This window comes from Culex quinquefasciatus, chromosome 2 (assembly GCF_015732765.1).
Source record: "Culex quinquefasciatus strain JHB chromosome 2, VPISU_Cqui_1.0_pri_paternal, whole genome shotgun sequence".
Taxonomy (NCBI): domain Eukaryota; kingdom Metazoa; phylum Arthropoda; class Insecta; order Diptera; family Culicidae; genus Culex; species Culex quinquefasciatus.
The window spans coordinates 197182648-197198867 of record NC_051862.1 but is presented as its reverse complement, the minus strand read 5'-3'; the positions used below and the strand labels follow the sequence as shown (position 1 = coordinate 197198867).

The 16220-nt window shown below is 38.7% G+C and overlaps 1 protein-coding gene across 3 annotated transcripts in view; it reads right to left on the bottom strand.

Annotated features, from left to right (window-relative positions):
- Positions 1-3653, bottom strand: part of LOC6036467 (chaoptin) — a 34253-nt gene extending 30600 nt beyond the window's left edge. Inside the window, exon 1 of one of the 3 annotated variants that reach the window (XM_038256158.1) lies at positions 3551-3653. The gene's annotated coding sequence lies outside the window, so the exon portion shown is untranslated. Of the gene's footprint in view, positions 1-3376; positions 3394-3413; positions 3505-3550 lie in introns of those variants that run through there. The other 2 variants (XM_038256159.1, XM_038256160.1) reach the window with 2 other exon arrangements.
- Between the last annotated feature and the right edge of the window lie 12567 nt (positions 3654-16220).

The window sequence follows — 16220 nt, the reverse complement described above, 5'->3', positions numbered from 1 at the left end:
TTCGAAAAGAAACGAGAGAAAAGTACTTTTTTGGCGAGAGTAAAGACCTCTCGCGCTACAACAACAACAACTCGTGTTCATTTGTTCATTAAATCAGTTCATTCCAATGATTGGCTTATATTAACAAATGACCGCCACTTAACCCTCTACTGCCCAAATTTTTTTTTCGAAAATTTTTATTTTTCCCGTGTTCAGGAGGTCATTTTGAGCAACTTTTGTTCTACGAAAAACTTCACTTCTCTTGTTTTATATTTTTCTTGTTTCATTTTTAGTATTTTAATTTGCATTTATCTTGTTTAGTTTATGTTTGTTATTGGTAGTATTTGGTCTACTCTACCACCTCCTATTATTATATTTTGCCTATCTAATTTTTTCATGTTTTTACAGTAACTATCTCAATTTTTTGCATGTTTTTCACATTTTCTGCTATAAAATGGAAGCATTATTATTTAAATTGTAAATAAATGCGTAGAGGCATAGTCTGGGGCACTAGAAAAATTACTGCATACTTCTTTTTACTTAAAATATAGGAAATATTAGTAAAAAACACAGCCAAAGTTGACCCCTAAAAAAATACATTTTAAAAAACATTGGCAAAGTCACATAAAACAAGTCAAACTTCCAACCCTAAAATTTTCCAAAATTTTAAAAGTTCTTCTTTCCAATGCTTTTTGAAGATCAAAAATTGGTTGAAAAATGAATTTTTGGCGATTTTTTAAATCGAAGCCCGTCTAGAGGCGGGGTTGGGTTGTAGAGGGTTAATCACCGAACTGCGGTGGCCGATACGGCAAAGACGCAGTTTAATATGACGAAGGTCTCGGGTTCGAGTCTCGGTATCGACTCTTTTTTTATGGGTGAACTTTTTGGAAAATAAACCCATGAGTAAAGTACTTTCGGTAATTTCGGGATTTATCCTCTCCTCCCGTTCACAGTGCCATTTTACTACCGAACCATGCTCTTTAACCTCCCGTATATCGACGCCCAGTTCTGGGTTTAGTGCTGAAAAGTACAACTCGGAACTGACTCCTACAGGCTTATTTTCAAGCTATATGTACAATCTGCAATCATTGAAACAGCATTTAACTATTTCAGGTCTGAATTTTGAAAAAAAAATCATTCAAGGCCATTACAAATTGTATCTCAAGTTATTTTTAAATAAAAAATTCTTCAAAAATCAAGGGAAAAAACTTTTTAAAAATTTAAAATTTACACTGAAAAAAAAACTCGTGCAATCGGTTGAGAATTATTTAGGATACATTCAATTACATTTATTTCTGCATTCATAGCTTTTTCAAAAAAAAAAAGCTTTTTATAAAATTTTAATTTTGGGACCTCACATCGGAAAAGATGTGAAACCTGAGGAAAAACGTTACTTAATCCACCGATGGTAATGGTGCCTTCCTCACAATTATGTACATATTTGTTTCTATAGTAAGAATGTCAAACCTACAAATTTTATCTAAATTTTACTTCTTACAACATATCTACATGGAGTATGGGGTCTAGAATCCCAAAAATCATTGGACGTTATATTAGAACAACACCTACGGGGCTGTTTCATGAAAATTGATTACTTTCAATAGTTATATTACTTTAAAGTTTTTTAAGCCTTAAGGCAGTAAAAAAATATATCTGTTCATTTTTCCCGGGAGTTTCAAATCAACAAAATCCCGGGAGCCAGATCTCCGGATAGATCCGGACAACTTTTTCATCAACATATTTGAGATCCGGCCTCAAAAATGTGTACAAATGACACTTAAGTGCTCATAACTTTTGATAGGGTTATCAGATCTTCAATGTTTTGGGCTCATTAGAAAGGTCTTTCAAATACCTTTCTAAAAATGTATGATCTTACAAAAACCACCCTTTTTACAATCTTTCAAATTTTAGCCAGAATCGTTTTTTTAGCATAACTTTTGAAATACTTAACAAAACTTCATAATAGTTAAAATAGGTCTTGTGGGACCCTAAGACGGATCGAATGAGAACAGAACGGCCCAAATCGGTTCAGCCATTCCGGAGATAATCGAGTGCATTTTTTTCGGTGCACGGACTTACAGACATACACACGCACAGACATTTGCTCAGAGTTTGATTCTGAGTCGATAGGTATACGTGAAGGTAGGTCTACGAGGTCGAATGAAGAAGTTCATTTTTCGAGTGATTTTATAGCCTTTACTCAGTAAGGTGAGGAAGGCAAAACCAATTTCAAAAAATTATTGCAAATTTGTGTCAGAGGCACTTGAACGTTAAACTTTTTTCCTGAAGTATCAACTAGAATCTAGTGAATCGTTGAATTTCACTTGTCCAACGTTTCGGCATCACTTAGTGTCTCCTTCATGGGAAACTGAGGCATATTTATGCAGTTAGTAAATTGGGATGCCACTTTAAGTAATTTGGAAAAATGTAGAGCCCATAAAAAGACAACAGTGAAACACATTCAATCCATCAAAAGAACAATCGCCGTCAAGTAAATCCTCCACCTACGATCAATGGCGATTGACTCCCAAATAGCAACACGTTATTTCAGCTGATCGCTTTCTTTACCCATCCATCGAACGCGCGCTCTCCACTACCATGCGTACATTATTGAAACAACCCATTTGCCCAATGAATCGCGTAAGTAATGAGTGCGTTGTGTTGTAGATCACAACAAGCCTGCCCGGCGCGGTTGAATTGTTTCATCAACTTCCCTTCACACCGGAAAGGAGAGGGGTTCAAAACCCCATCTTAGCCCTAGTCGAGCGCTCAAACTAAGTGCTACTAAGTGCATCAAGATCGTGTACTTATAAAAATTACTACGAGACTGGTGAAGACAACAACCCAGTCTTAAGTCATGCGTCCGATCGCCAACTCGCTCAAGGTTCGTCGCCACTGACATTTAAGTCTCCTGTGTCTGCTCGCGTAACACACACACACACATACTGATTCGTTGCTCGGTTAACGACATACTACACTTTGGAGTGTTGGACTCTTTCTTCTCTTTCACCGTTGCTTAGTAACTGCTACTAGTGCACTATCATAACGCCTCCATGGTTACAGCGCGAAAACAGGCAAAAATTATAATTTAGATCGCCTTTCCATTTTTTTTTGCTTTTTTCTTCGATCGTGTTTTTTTTTTCTCTCTTCTCCTCCTCGCGCTAATTATTCATTTATGATGTTTTAGCATAATTTTCCACCTTCCCCCACGTCTTCACGTTTTGGGTGCCTTAATTAATTCAGCAAAACACTATCGTCGCGTGTCCGGTCCAGCGATAATGGATGTTACAACAGAAACTCCACTACTTCGTGAGTTGTTTTCCACCAAAGTTGCTCTTTCCATGGATCGACAATTTTCCGTCCCCATATGTGCACTCAACAACTCCCCACCACTCACCACCCTTAGTCCACGCGATTAATTCAAATGACCCAACCTTCGAGGCCACTTAGCACGTACGAAAATCCCAAGACTCCGAGTCTTTGTTGCCCAACTCGCGAATTGGATCGAGACAACAACCACCCGAAAAAAAAAATTACCCTCCCACAAATAACCCCAAAACCAATCACTCACACAATCACGGAATGCAACGTGTGACTAAGCTCTCTGTCGGAGCTTAAGTTCTGGGCGCGCCCGACTTGGGAGACTTGAACGACCGAACCCGACGAATGTGAAAGCGAGACTGAGCCGAATAAGTCGCGGAAAGTCGCGTTTCAAGTCTTGCAGGCCACGGATACTTCATTGGGGTACGGTTGTGTTGGTGGAGTCGTGGATCATGGACTTGAGTGTGGTGTTGGGGAGTTGTTTCTTTCATACTCTTTTCTTGAAACGATCGTGTGTTGTGAATGAGGAGCGCGAAGAGGAAATGGACAAGTTGAAGCGGGAGTATGGTTTGTTAGAAGAGGTGAGGTTGGATTCATAAATCATATATTTATTCCGTACTCTCAGAAGAAATTTTCTATTGACAATTGGGTACTAAAGTCCTATGTCAATTTTTATGTACAACAGTAAAAAACACGATTGAAAACCGTTTCTGATCACTTTTTTTCATTTTAATGCAAAAAATTTTTTTGACAAGACAACATTTTTTCGATGGATCAACTATGGTCCCCTTGGAACGAGCTGTCAAGTAGGAGCTTTTCTGTCAAGAAGGACCGCGAGGTTAATTTTTCAAAATTGATTTAAAAATCCATTTTAAATTTTTTGTGCTTGTACAAAGAGTCATTGTACTCAGAAAAATAAGCTTTATCGCTGTAAACAATAATATCAGCAATCTAAGCTTCATTTTAGGACCCAATTTTGGATTTGGGAAATTTTGTGTTTTTTTTCTATGTTCTTTAAGCGATTTTTGTTAGAATACAATGGTTTTTCAGGGCAATAAATTTATTTAGGTTTTATTTTAATCTTATTATGCCGTTGCAAAGTTTATGGCCTTCGACTTGAAAAACTTTTTTAAATGTTAAGTCTAAAAACGGATCAATGATTAAATCATTTTCTAAAGGAGCTATCACACTACGGCAAACAAACAAACTCGCACCTTTTTGTCAGTTTCAAGGTTGGCCTGCTTTTTTATGCCATCAATAGAGTCCAAAAGCCCTATATCAATTTTTATACGCAACGGTAAAAAAACACGATCATTTTTTTCATTTTAATGCAAAAAATAAATTGACAAGGCAACATTTTTTCGATGGATCAACTATGGTATTCTTGGAACGAGCTGTCAAGTAGGACCTTTTCTGTTAAAATGGGCCGCGAAATTATTTTTTAAATTGTTCCAAATTCAATTTTAAATCCTTTGCGGTCGTACAAAGCATCACTGTGCTAAGAAAAATAAGGTTTATCGTTGTGAACAACAATATCACAAATTTAAGCTTAATGTTAGGACCCAATTATTGCAGAAACGTCAGCCTGCGAGTTTGGCCTACACAGAAAAAAATATTTCTGTAAATTTACATTAGTTATCATGTACCAAAAGGTATCATGATAAATGATGTATGTTTACATTAGGTTCATTGAAAATTTACATTACATTTATTGGAAATTTACATTAGTTTTGAAAATTTACATTAGTTTTGGAATTTACATTAGTTTTGAATTTACATTAGTTCAAATCAACTGACTCTGATTGACCAATGGGAATGAGAAGCTCGACTTGGATTGCTGTAGGAAAAGGGTGTGGCCTATGTTGTATTTTAAAATGAGTGAAACGGGCAGCAAAAGGAAATTACGATTTTAAAAAGTTGTTTCACAGGTAGGGGACGCTTTCTCGTTAACGGCCAAGTGGGATAACGCTGTACTGGAATCGAACGGACGACGGGTAGAATTTTCGGTGTTACTGCTGCTACCCGCTGCCGACTGAGCCATCTTCGCATTTTATAAACGAGCGGCTAAAGCATCAACTTGTTTAGGTCGAGGCTCAGGCAGTGGGACAGCGAAGTATGAGAGCGATAGAAAGAAAACCAAATATTAATATTTTTAGTTCGGGTAGTTTTGAAGTCAACGTTTGGCAGAAATACATTGGATATATGATTTACATTAAATAGGAATTTACAGGAAGCCGAACACAGGTAGAAATTCATCAGATTTGAGTTTCCATGCGCAACGTTTCCATTAGATTCATGATTTACATTAGATTTAGATTTACATTGGAGTAATTTCCATGACTTTTTACTCTTTACATCATATTTCAACGTTACATTGAGTAAGTTTACATAAGAATCAGTAATTATGTGCTGTGTAAATTTACATATTTTTTTCTGTGTGTACCAAAAGGTATCATGATAAATGATGTATATTTACATTAGGTTCGTTGGAAATTTACATTATTTTCATTGGAAATTTACATTAGTTTTGAAAATTTACATTAGTTTTGGAATTTACATTACTTTTGGAATTTACATTAGTTCAAATCAACTAATTCTGATTGGCCAATGGGAATGAGAAGCTTGACTTGGATTGCAGTAAGAAAAGGGTGTGGCCTATGTTCTATTTTAAAATGTTTGAAGCGGGCAGCAAAAGGAAATTCGGATTTTAAAAAGTTGTTTCACAGGTAGGGGACGCTTTCTCGTCGACAGCCATGTGGAATAACGCTGGACTGGAATCGAACAGACGACGGGTAGGGAGATCGGTGTTACTGCTGCTACCCGCTGCCGACTGAGCCATCTTCGCATTTTATAAACGAGCGGCTAAAGCATCAACTTGTTCAGGTCGAGGCTCAGGCAGTGGGCCAGCGAAGTATGAGAGCGATAGAAAGAGAACCAAATATAACTATTTTTAGTTCGGGTAGTTTTGAAGTCAACGTTTGGCAGAAATACATTGGATATATGATTTACATTAAATAGGAATTTACAGGAAGCCGAACGCGGGTAGAAATTCATCAGATTTGAGTTTCCATGCGCAACGTTTCCATTAGATTCATGATTTACATTAGATTTAGATTTACATTGGAGTAATTTCCATGACTTTTTACTCTTTACATCATATTTCAACATTACATTGAATTTACCCCGTTATTGAGTATGCAGTACCTGTTTGGGAGTGTTGCGCTAGAACTCATAAATTGAAGCTCCAGCGTGTCCAAAACAAGGTACTCAAAATGGTTTTGAATGTTCCTGGCTGGACAAGATCAAGTGAGGTGCATGAATTAGCAGAAGTAAAAATGTTGGATCAGAAGATTCAAGAAAAATGTTTGAAATTCAGGGAAAAATGTGCTATTTCTGAATACCCCTTGATTCAAGGATTGGTTTAGTTTATTGTAAGTTTAAGTTAGTTTTAGGTTAGGTTATGTTTTCTTAACAATTTTTTTTCCTCATTGTACCTAGTGTTACAAAAATGATAAATCATATACTTTTAAAGTTATGAAAATGAACAGTGTTTAAATCACGAAAAGCAAACTAAAGCTGAAGAGCCACAGCTGACCACTTATTATGTAAACCAAATGTAATTATTATAAGAAAGATTCAATAAAGTATATTTAATTCAAAAAAAAAATCTACATTACATTGAGTGAGTTTACATAAGAAACAGTAATTACGTGCTGTGTAAATTCACATATTTTTTTTCTGTGTAGAAAAATATCAAATTTATTCATTAAAATTCAATAATACCATTAATAATCACAGACCTGCCAAAGTTTCGGTTGAACAAACTAAATCAGAGCAGACACGTGATATTTGAACACAAAAAATATGTAATAATCTAATAATTCTTTTTTTTTTTTTTTTTTTTTTTTTGGGAGGGTGATCCAGCCGCACATCGTTGATGTCGAAACCTCTAAACTGGGCCCTCGTCCTGTCACGTCCGTCAGTAGTCTTGTCGTACATTACAACTAGAACCAGATCTGCCAATGAATTAGTACACTTCGACCAAATAAACACTGACGCTGTATGGATCTGACTCTAGAATAAATGCACAGTTGTGTGTTATTCATAAGTCCAAAATGTTCAATTATTCATATAAGTCCAAATATTCATTTGCGGATAACTACCTAACTTGAATTGAATACAAGATTTAAAGCAACCTATCCGAAAGCTACTCTTATCTCAAATCCCCGACGACCAAAAAAAACGTTTCTTTTAAAACCTGTCTGGCTTCTTTTAAAAAACAAAAAAAAATAACAGTTGATATTTTACAAGTCGTGAATTGAAAAAGAGACGACCATTTGTTCGTCAGAATTCCAGTAGATCCTCGATTCGCAACAATGGTCGATACAATCATAATCCGACAACCGTTAGTTCAACAGATCAACGAATTTAGTCCGATATCATTTCACTATTGATTGATCGAGACTCTATGGAAATTTTGACAAATCAGAATGGTTTTTATGCTACTTGAATGAAAATCACCGATTCTGATAGAATTACTAAATTCACTGTTACTAATTTTGTCCCTAAGTAACTAAAGGCAAAGTATAAAAAGTTGATATTTATAGTTAAAATCCTAAATTCTACAAACACTATTTTTTAAACCCGCATCCTAACCTGACACCCACATTAAGATAGGGAAAATCACATATGTAGCGGTTCATTGTACAAATGTGATATTTCCACTATCAGAGAACCTCCTTGTCTCGATGACAGCTTACCGGCCATCGATTAAGCCCTGAGACTACGCCAAAGTGGGTTCTCGCAGCATGAAGTGGTGTCCATGTGTAAAAATGGAAGCTTCAGCAATATACTGAACACTTCGATTTTAATTCCACATCGAATCAAATCATACTCTTTGCCAAACAAGCATCAAACCTATGACACTCATTATGACAAAGCCCAGGGATGTAATAATCTAATAATTCTTTTTAAAAATATATTTTTACACTGTTTTATGATTTTAATTTCTGAATAAATTCCATACATTCAAAAACTCAGACAAAACATAATTTTCAAAATATATAGCGGTTTGCAACCTTCTACAAAGTGGTTTCTTGTCTTATTTTGCACATTTTGATGAGTAAATGCCACATGAAACATAAAAAAACATAAAAACATCATTTGATAAGTTTTCTGAACAGGTAGTATAAAATTTCCAATAAATAATAAAGGAATTTAAAACCAAAAAACTTAAAATAGAGATATCTCAGAAATTTCCCGATGAAACATTTCGCTCTTATAAGCATTGGAAAGCTGAGAAAATTTCCTATAAGACACATTTGAAAGTAGCGATGACTATTTTTTCCTGAAAATTTTGTTCTAGAAAACACGCCGTGTACAATCACTTTACTAAGAAATTTGCACTTAGCTTAAGAATTTGAATCAATGGAAATGAATCTCATCTTCACAATGGAAAAGTTAAACAAATTATTTCGTCTTGTAATGGCACTCAGTAAAAAAAATTATATTACATCTGGGTCATTCCATCTGAAGCGGAACAGCATTTGAAAATTGCCTACTCTGATTCTGCTCAAATTTGGCAGGGCTGTTTATACTATCAAGACATGCAAAATTCATGCAAATCGGACCACTCCCTCCATTATTGAGCGAAACCCCTATTTCCAAACGGTGGTAGCTCAGGATCCACAAATGTTAGAAGGTCGGTCTTAGACTCAATTTTTAAGGAAATTGGACTTAAAACTTATTCCCGCGATCTGAATTTAAATTAAAATATGTTTTCAATCCAGTAATGGAACAACCACAAAAATCATTTTCGCTTGCGAACTTTCTTCACCCGCTAAAGAGAGAGGAGGCAAATCAGGTAAAAATCGCTCCTGAAATTCTTCAAGAAAATCAATCTGCTGATGATTTTTTGTGAATTTCCTTGTCAGTACCACTTAATAATATTAATTTCACTTTGTTTACACCCATTGCCCATCTACAAAATGTGACAGGTCATTTTTCGACGCGTGACGTTATACTTGCATGAGTAGTGGTAAACAAGATGGTTCGCCGAATTGCCGTTCAAGAGCCAAACGACATGCGACACCTAGTGTTGAGTAGCAGAACAGAGCGAAGAATGTCGATTGAAATTTCCGCCCTTTGAGGTTATGTATGCGAATTCTGATTTGTTAAATTCCAGCGTTCAAAATAACTTTTGAGCAAAAATTCGAGCTGATACTTTGTTAACTTTTGATGCTCTATCATTTTAAACAATATTATTTTTTCAAAATTATTTTTTTTTTCAAAATTATTTTTGTTGCGTTAATTTATAGAGGGCAAAAAGTTTACACTCGTACTGCTTGAATTTTTTCTCAAAAGTTGTTCTAAGAGCTGTAAAATCAATTTTAAGTTTGCATTCCTATGTAACCGAACAGTGAAAATTTGAATCGTAATTCTTCGATGCTTTGCGCCATCTGTCGGAATTTTTGAGCTTTTAATCGCGAATAATCAAGATGATGATTTTTTTAAGATTCTTTTTACCGATTTTTCGTGCGCAAGAGAGGAGAGCCATGCTCCTTTCAGATTTTTTCTCTTGGTGAACGTCCAAAGATTTTCTTTTGGTGATGATTATTCCATCGCTGTTTCTACCTGTATTGCGCAATTGGAAACATAAAATGGCCATATCTCACTCCAATTTATTTATTTAAAACTTTACAAAACAATCACTTATTGACGGAAAGAAATACGTTTTGTTCCAGAGATATGTATTAAATTTTAATGTTTTGAGAATTTGAGATTACCTAGATCATCTACATTTATCGCATCTGCATACAATTTTAGGTACTGGTCACACAAAATGGGTATGTATTTTCTATCTTGAGAAGGAATTTTCTGATCGACTTGGTGTCTTCGACAAAATTTGTGAGCAATTATGAGGACTTTGCGTACAAATAGGTACACCTAAAAAATGGGATTTTATATTTAACTTTTTATCAATAAAAGTTAAATTCCGTAGTAACAGTTCAATAGGGCGAATCTGCGTTTGTAAACAAGCAGTCGTGAACTGTCACTTGAGCAAAAGATAGACTGCTTGTTAACAAACGCAGATTCACCCTATTGAACTGTTACTACGGAATTCTCAAAAAAGGCATTTTTTTTAAATTTCGAATGGTTGCTGGGATTTTATCTAGTTAGCTTATGAGAGCAAAGAGACATTTCAATGTTAAAATTTATTGACTTGTCACTCAAATTATTTATTCATTATTATAAATTTATATCAACTGGTCCCGCTCCCCTCCCGCACTCGTTCTACCCCTCCACCAAACACGCATTGTACCCGGCCACGGCCTGCTGCGCCAGCTCGACCACATCGGCCGCCGTTGCGTTCGCACAGACGGCGATGCGCGTCGAGAAGCTTTGCGTTTCCGCCGCCAGCATCCGGTCGATCGCCTGCAGCTCCTGGACCACTTCCTCAGCGAGGATGAGAAATGCTCGGAAGTATGCGGAGCTGCATGCCGCGGTGAGACAGGTTTTGATTTGGGACGATCCAAAGGAGCTGGCTTTCGATTCGAGCTGGGCTAGCAGCGGGGACAGGATCAGCTTGTACCGGATGGCGAGCGCGGGTTGTGCCGCTTTGAGGCAGTTGGAGAGGAGGGAAGATTTTGGGGCGAGTTGGTGAAGTTGATGGAAGTAGCGCTCGGAGCAGATGGGGCCGAAGGTTGTGAATTCGTTGGTGGAGGTCGTGTTGGTGATGTATCGAATGGAGCTGGTCAGGGCGTTGGCGGCGGTTGCGGTGGCGAAGGCCATGGTTCGGTTGACGTTTGCTTGGAGGATGTTGAGGTTCATGGTGGTGTTGAGTCCGAATACCAGGTTGGCGTTGCCGACCACTCCTAGGAATAGCACAAGGTCGGTTATGTTGCCGCCGTTGAAGTCTTGCGGGTTGGCGGTGATGTCGGCGTATGATTCAGCGATGTTTGAGGTAACGGACTGGATTGGTTGTACGAGCTGATTACTGGCATCCTTGGCGGATTTGGTGAAATCTTCTACGACACTGGTTATGGTGGTTATTGAGGTATCGATCGTTGTATTGATGTTGACGATGTAAACCGTTGCGTTGTTCTTATCTTGTACGATTTCAGTGAACAAGCTGCCTAGGTTTGATACGCTTGCAGAAATGTTCCATAGGACATCTGCTACCTTGTCCACCAGCTCCGGAGTGACCGTAGCGCGGAGATTTCTAGTACTGTTTGGGGTGAACTGGAAGGTATTGATCGCCACTCCAACCTCAATGTACATCGCCGTAAGGGTCTTAACTTGGTGTTGTAGAGCGGTCAAATTTCCAAGAACTGCATCGGACGTAGATTGCTTTACGACTGACTTCAAATCTTCAGCGACTTCAATCGCATCCTGCAATCCGATCTCGGCACTAACATCCGCTTTGTACAGTCTACCAAACACGACGTTCAGGGTACTCGTGTTATCCACAACTGCTTCTTGCGCCGCCAAGAATACCCCACTTACAGTCTGGTTCACAATATTCGTAACACTGACTACCGTAGCCAACGCTCGACTTCGATCCAACCCAACATCCACTTCGATCGTAGCGTTTGCTTCCAACAAAGGCACAAGACCTTCTCCGATCGCTTCGTTGACGATCGGGACAAGATCTGGAATGACTTCAGCCAGCCCTAAATCTGCCCTCAGGTCACCAACAAACAGCGTGACCAAGGTCAGAACCACCCTAGCCGCTTGACCCATCCTGCACAATGCGATTCCCGATTGGACACGCACATCATTTATACCAGGTCGCGTGCGCGACCTCTGTTGTGAAACGCGCCCAGTGGGAACGAAAACAATGCGCGTCAAATCGGTACAAGTGGTTTACTAAACAACGCGTGGCGCTATCGCGCGACTACCCTCACGTTTGGGGCTGTTTCATAACGATCGCGGTGCGGAGGTTCTTTCGATACATGAGATGTAACTAAGTAGGTGCTTGTAACGATCTTTATTCCGATACAATTTGAAATTTGACAAATATGAACAACAATGAAAACAATATGAACATTTCATGATCGATTTGGTGTAGCATGATGGTATGACCATTTGGATCGTCGATAAAGTCATGATCTAAATGAATAAAAATGTTCATGACCTTATATTTTCTAATGCCTTTCTAGTTTCCCGTTTCCAAACAAGCGGCGTAGCTCGACACAATCTGCTGCACAATTTCCTGGACATCCGCCGTAACGGCTTCGGCACACGTGCCAATTCTCAGCGCCAAAGCTCGGATCTTGAAAACGATCGCGTTGTGCACCATCTGCAGCTGAATGTGTGTCTCTTCACCGAGATCTGGAAAGACGGAAAAGTACTGCGCAAGAAATGCAAGTTTAGGTCCCGTTGAGTATCTCTATACAATACGATCTTACCGTTGAACTGCACGCTCCAAAAGTATTGCTGCAGCCGAGGATCTGCGAAGCCGTGATCGCAACCGAATCCGTACGAACCGACGTCAGCAACGAATTCAGCAGCGAGTAGAAGTCTTCCGACGGAGTGCTCTCCGGACAGCTCGCCAGACGGTTAACCTGAAGAAGTGCTCGTTGCAGTTGTGCTTGATACCGATTGGAACACGCCGTAGAGAAGTCGCTGACCGATAAAAGTGCCGAGTCGGTGAGGTTTCGGATACCATTACACACAGCCCCTGTGGCATCGCGAGTTTCGTTAGCCAACAACTCGGCAATGTAGTCCTGCAGGTCAACCATGCTAAGCGTAATATTTTGAACAAGATCATTGTTGTGACTGTCAACCAGTTCCAAGAAAGCGGTCAAGTTGCTGATGTCTCCACCGTTGAAGTTCTGCGCGGCAGATGTAATCGGGACGTACGCTTGGCTGATGTTGCCGGCCAACACTCCGGCCGTCGCGGTCAGGTTTGCGAGCGTCGTAGATATCGAGCTGTTGAACATGTTCAGCTGAGCTCTAACTTTGCTTACGGCGCTGTTTGTTGTGGCGTTCGCAGCTGAGAAGTACCCAACTGCGGCAATCTGTTTCATAACAATATCCGGGAACAAATCCGCCAGATTCGCTACCTTGCTTGAGATATCACCGAGGACAGCGGCCAGCCTGTTCACCAATTTCGGAGTGATCTCAGTACTGATGTCTCTGCTTCTGTTCGGAAACAGCGTAATCGTATTTGCAGCTGCTCCAAGCTCCGTGTACACCGAGGTCAGGTTCTTGATCTGATTCTGGATCACACTCAAATTTCCCTCAATAGCTTGGTACACCGACTTCCTCAAAATCGCCCTCAACGGAACGGCACTAGCAATCGCATTCTGCATGTTTATCTCAGCATTAATATTCGCTCTAAACACGTGACTAAACACACTATTCGGCGGTCCAGTACTATCCAAAACTGCATTCCCGGTCGCGGCAAACACCTCTCCAATGCTTCCATTAACCACATTAATCACCCCCACAATAGCACCCAAAGCTCCGGTCGGATCCAACGCCGGATCAACCTCGATCGTGGCGTTCACTTCCAGCAACGGCTCAACCCCCAACCCAATGGCATCCTCTACCTTCACCGCCAAGTCGGGCACCTCCTGGTTCAGCCCAAGATCCGCTCGAACTCCACCCACCACCGCACACAAAAGTCCCACAACAATCCACCCGAACCCGAACATTGCCACTAAACTTGGCCGTTTAGGCACGCACTTCTTTTATACTAAGTTCGAAGCTTAGTTAGTACATGCAGTACGGGTGAGCAGGATTCGTGGAACACACGTTGTTGGGTAAACATTCTGGAAGAAGTTGTCGTGTCGTGGCCAAGAGACAGAGCAGTTATCGAAGAAATTTACTGCGGCAGCTCACGTGCTTCGTGCTGGAGAAATCTGTTCGCGAAAGAAGCATTCGATGAGCTTATACTAGTAACTAGGATTAATGCCTTAATGTACATTTGAAAGCTCTTATTAATTCTAATCTAGTTTTCTAGCAATTGCTCACATTATGTATGTACCGTCATCAGGGGTGACATTGGGTGTGGGGGGTGAGATTGGCGATAAAGCTTATTTTTCTGAATACAATGACCCTTTGTACGACCACAAAGAGTTTAAAATGGATTTTTAAATCAATTTTGAAAAATTGACCTCACGGTCCTTCAGAAAAGCTCCTACTTGACAGCTCGTTCCAAGGGGACCATAGTTGATCCATCGAAAAAATGTTGTCTTGTCAAAAAAAAAATCTGCATTAAAATGAAAAAAAGAGATCAGAAATGGTTTTTAATCGTTTTTTTTACCGTTCTACATAAAAATTTACATAGGGCTTTAGTACCCAATTATTCGCTCTACAGCATTGCCTTGGCGTTCTCGATTGCGAGATTCCTACTCAAAACTAGGTGTCCGAAGGATTGATTGTTGAGGCAATTGGGTACTAAAGCCCTATGTCAATTTTTTATGCAAAACGGTAAAAAACACGGTTAAAAACCATTTCTGAACACTTTTTTTCATTTTAACGCAACAATTTTTTTTGACAAGACAACATTTTTTCGATGGATCAACTATGGTCCCCTTGGAACGAGCTGTCAAGTAGGAGCTTTTCTGTCAAGAAGGATCGCGAGGTTAATTTTTCAAAATTGATTTAAAAATCCATTTTAAACTCTTTGTGGTTGAACAAAGGGTCATTGTATTAAGAAAAATAAGCTTTATCGCTGTAAACAATAATATCAGCAATCTAAGCTTCATTTTAGGACCCAATTGCAAACCTTTTTTACACCTAAGCTTCCTTCCACCCCGGGATTCGAACTGACGACCTTTGGATTTGTTTAGTCCAACTGCCTACCAGCGACTCCACCGAGGCAGGACCCAGGGAAACGATCCCTACACCTGTACTGAGCTATCGACCTAACCCTTTAGGTCAGACCGGGCCAACATTTACTTCCCCATCCAACGGAAGGCGTGATCAGACAAATCTCGTCTCTAAAAATGCCACCGGGAACTTATGAGATCGAACCCAGGCCGACTGGGTCAGAGGCAACCACGCTTACCCCTACACCACGAGTCCCGGTTAGCAAAACATTAAGATAAAATCAAAATTGTAAGCCATAGTTTCAATATTTTGATGAAAATTTTGTTTTAAAAATCATTGTACATCATGATTACAGCTGTTTTACAATCATCAATTTCCAAAACACCTTTGTTCACAATTAATACCGAGATTAAAACACCTTTTTGTCCTGTACATCATAAAACCTGAAAACTCACAAAAACAAAAAAAAAATGTTTGAATGAATAAATAAAAATCTCTAAAAATACATGTTGAGAAAAATAAAAAAGCAGATAAATATTGCAAACTTTAAATGAATTAAATACTCAACCAAAACGTAAAGTGAATTTAATTTGTTTTTTTTTATTTGGCTCGAACTCTTTGGAGGCCTTGATTATTACCAAAGAAGCACCCTAGTAACATTTTAGGTTTTAAGTAGGCCATAAAAGCCTATTTGGGTCGTATGAGGGTTTCCAGAACCCTGATAAAACCTATAAGTTTAAAAATGTTACTAGGGCAATTTGGTATCATTGGTTCACCCTTACTATGTGTTTTCCATACAATTTTGTCCATGCAAAAATGGTACGTAAATATTCGAAATCTGTATCCTTTCAAGAAATTTGCTAATTGATTTGGTGACTTCGTCAAAGGTATTCAGAAAAAGAAGATACATTAAAACAATTGATTTATAAATTAACTTTTTTTACAAAACAAAGCAATTTCCCGTGTGTATGTTTTAATATTTTTTAAAATTATTTTAGAGAAGTACGGGCAAACATTTTATCGCCGAGTATTTAAAAAAAAGGAATCTCACTCAACTTTTTTTTTGCAGTTTTGGTTAAATTTTTAATGTTAAGGGCTGGTATGGAGATCGGAAGGAAAAAAAACTCCATATAAAAAAT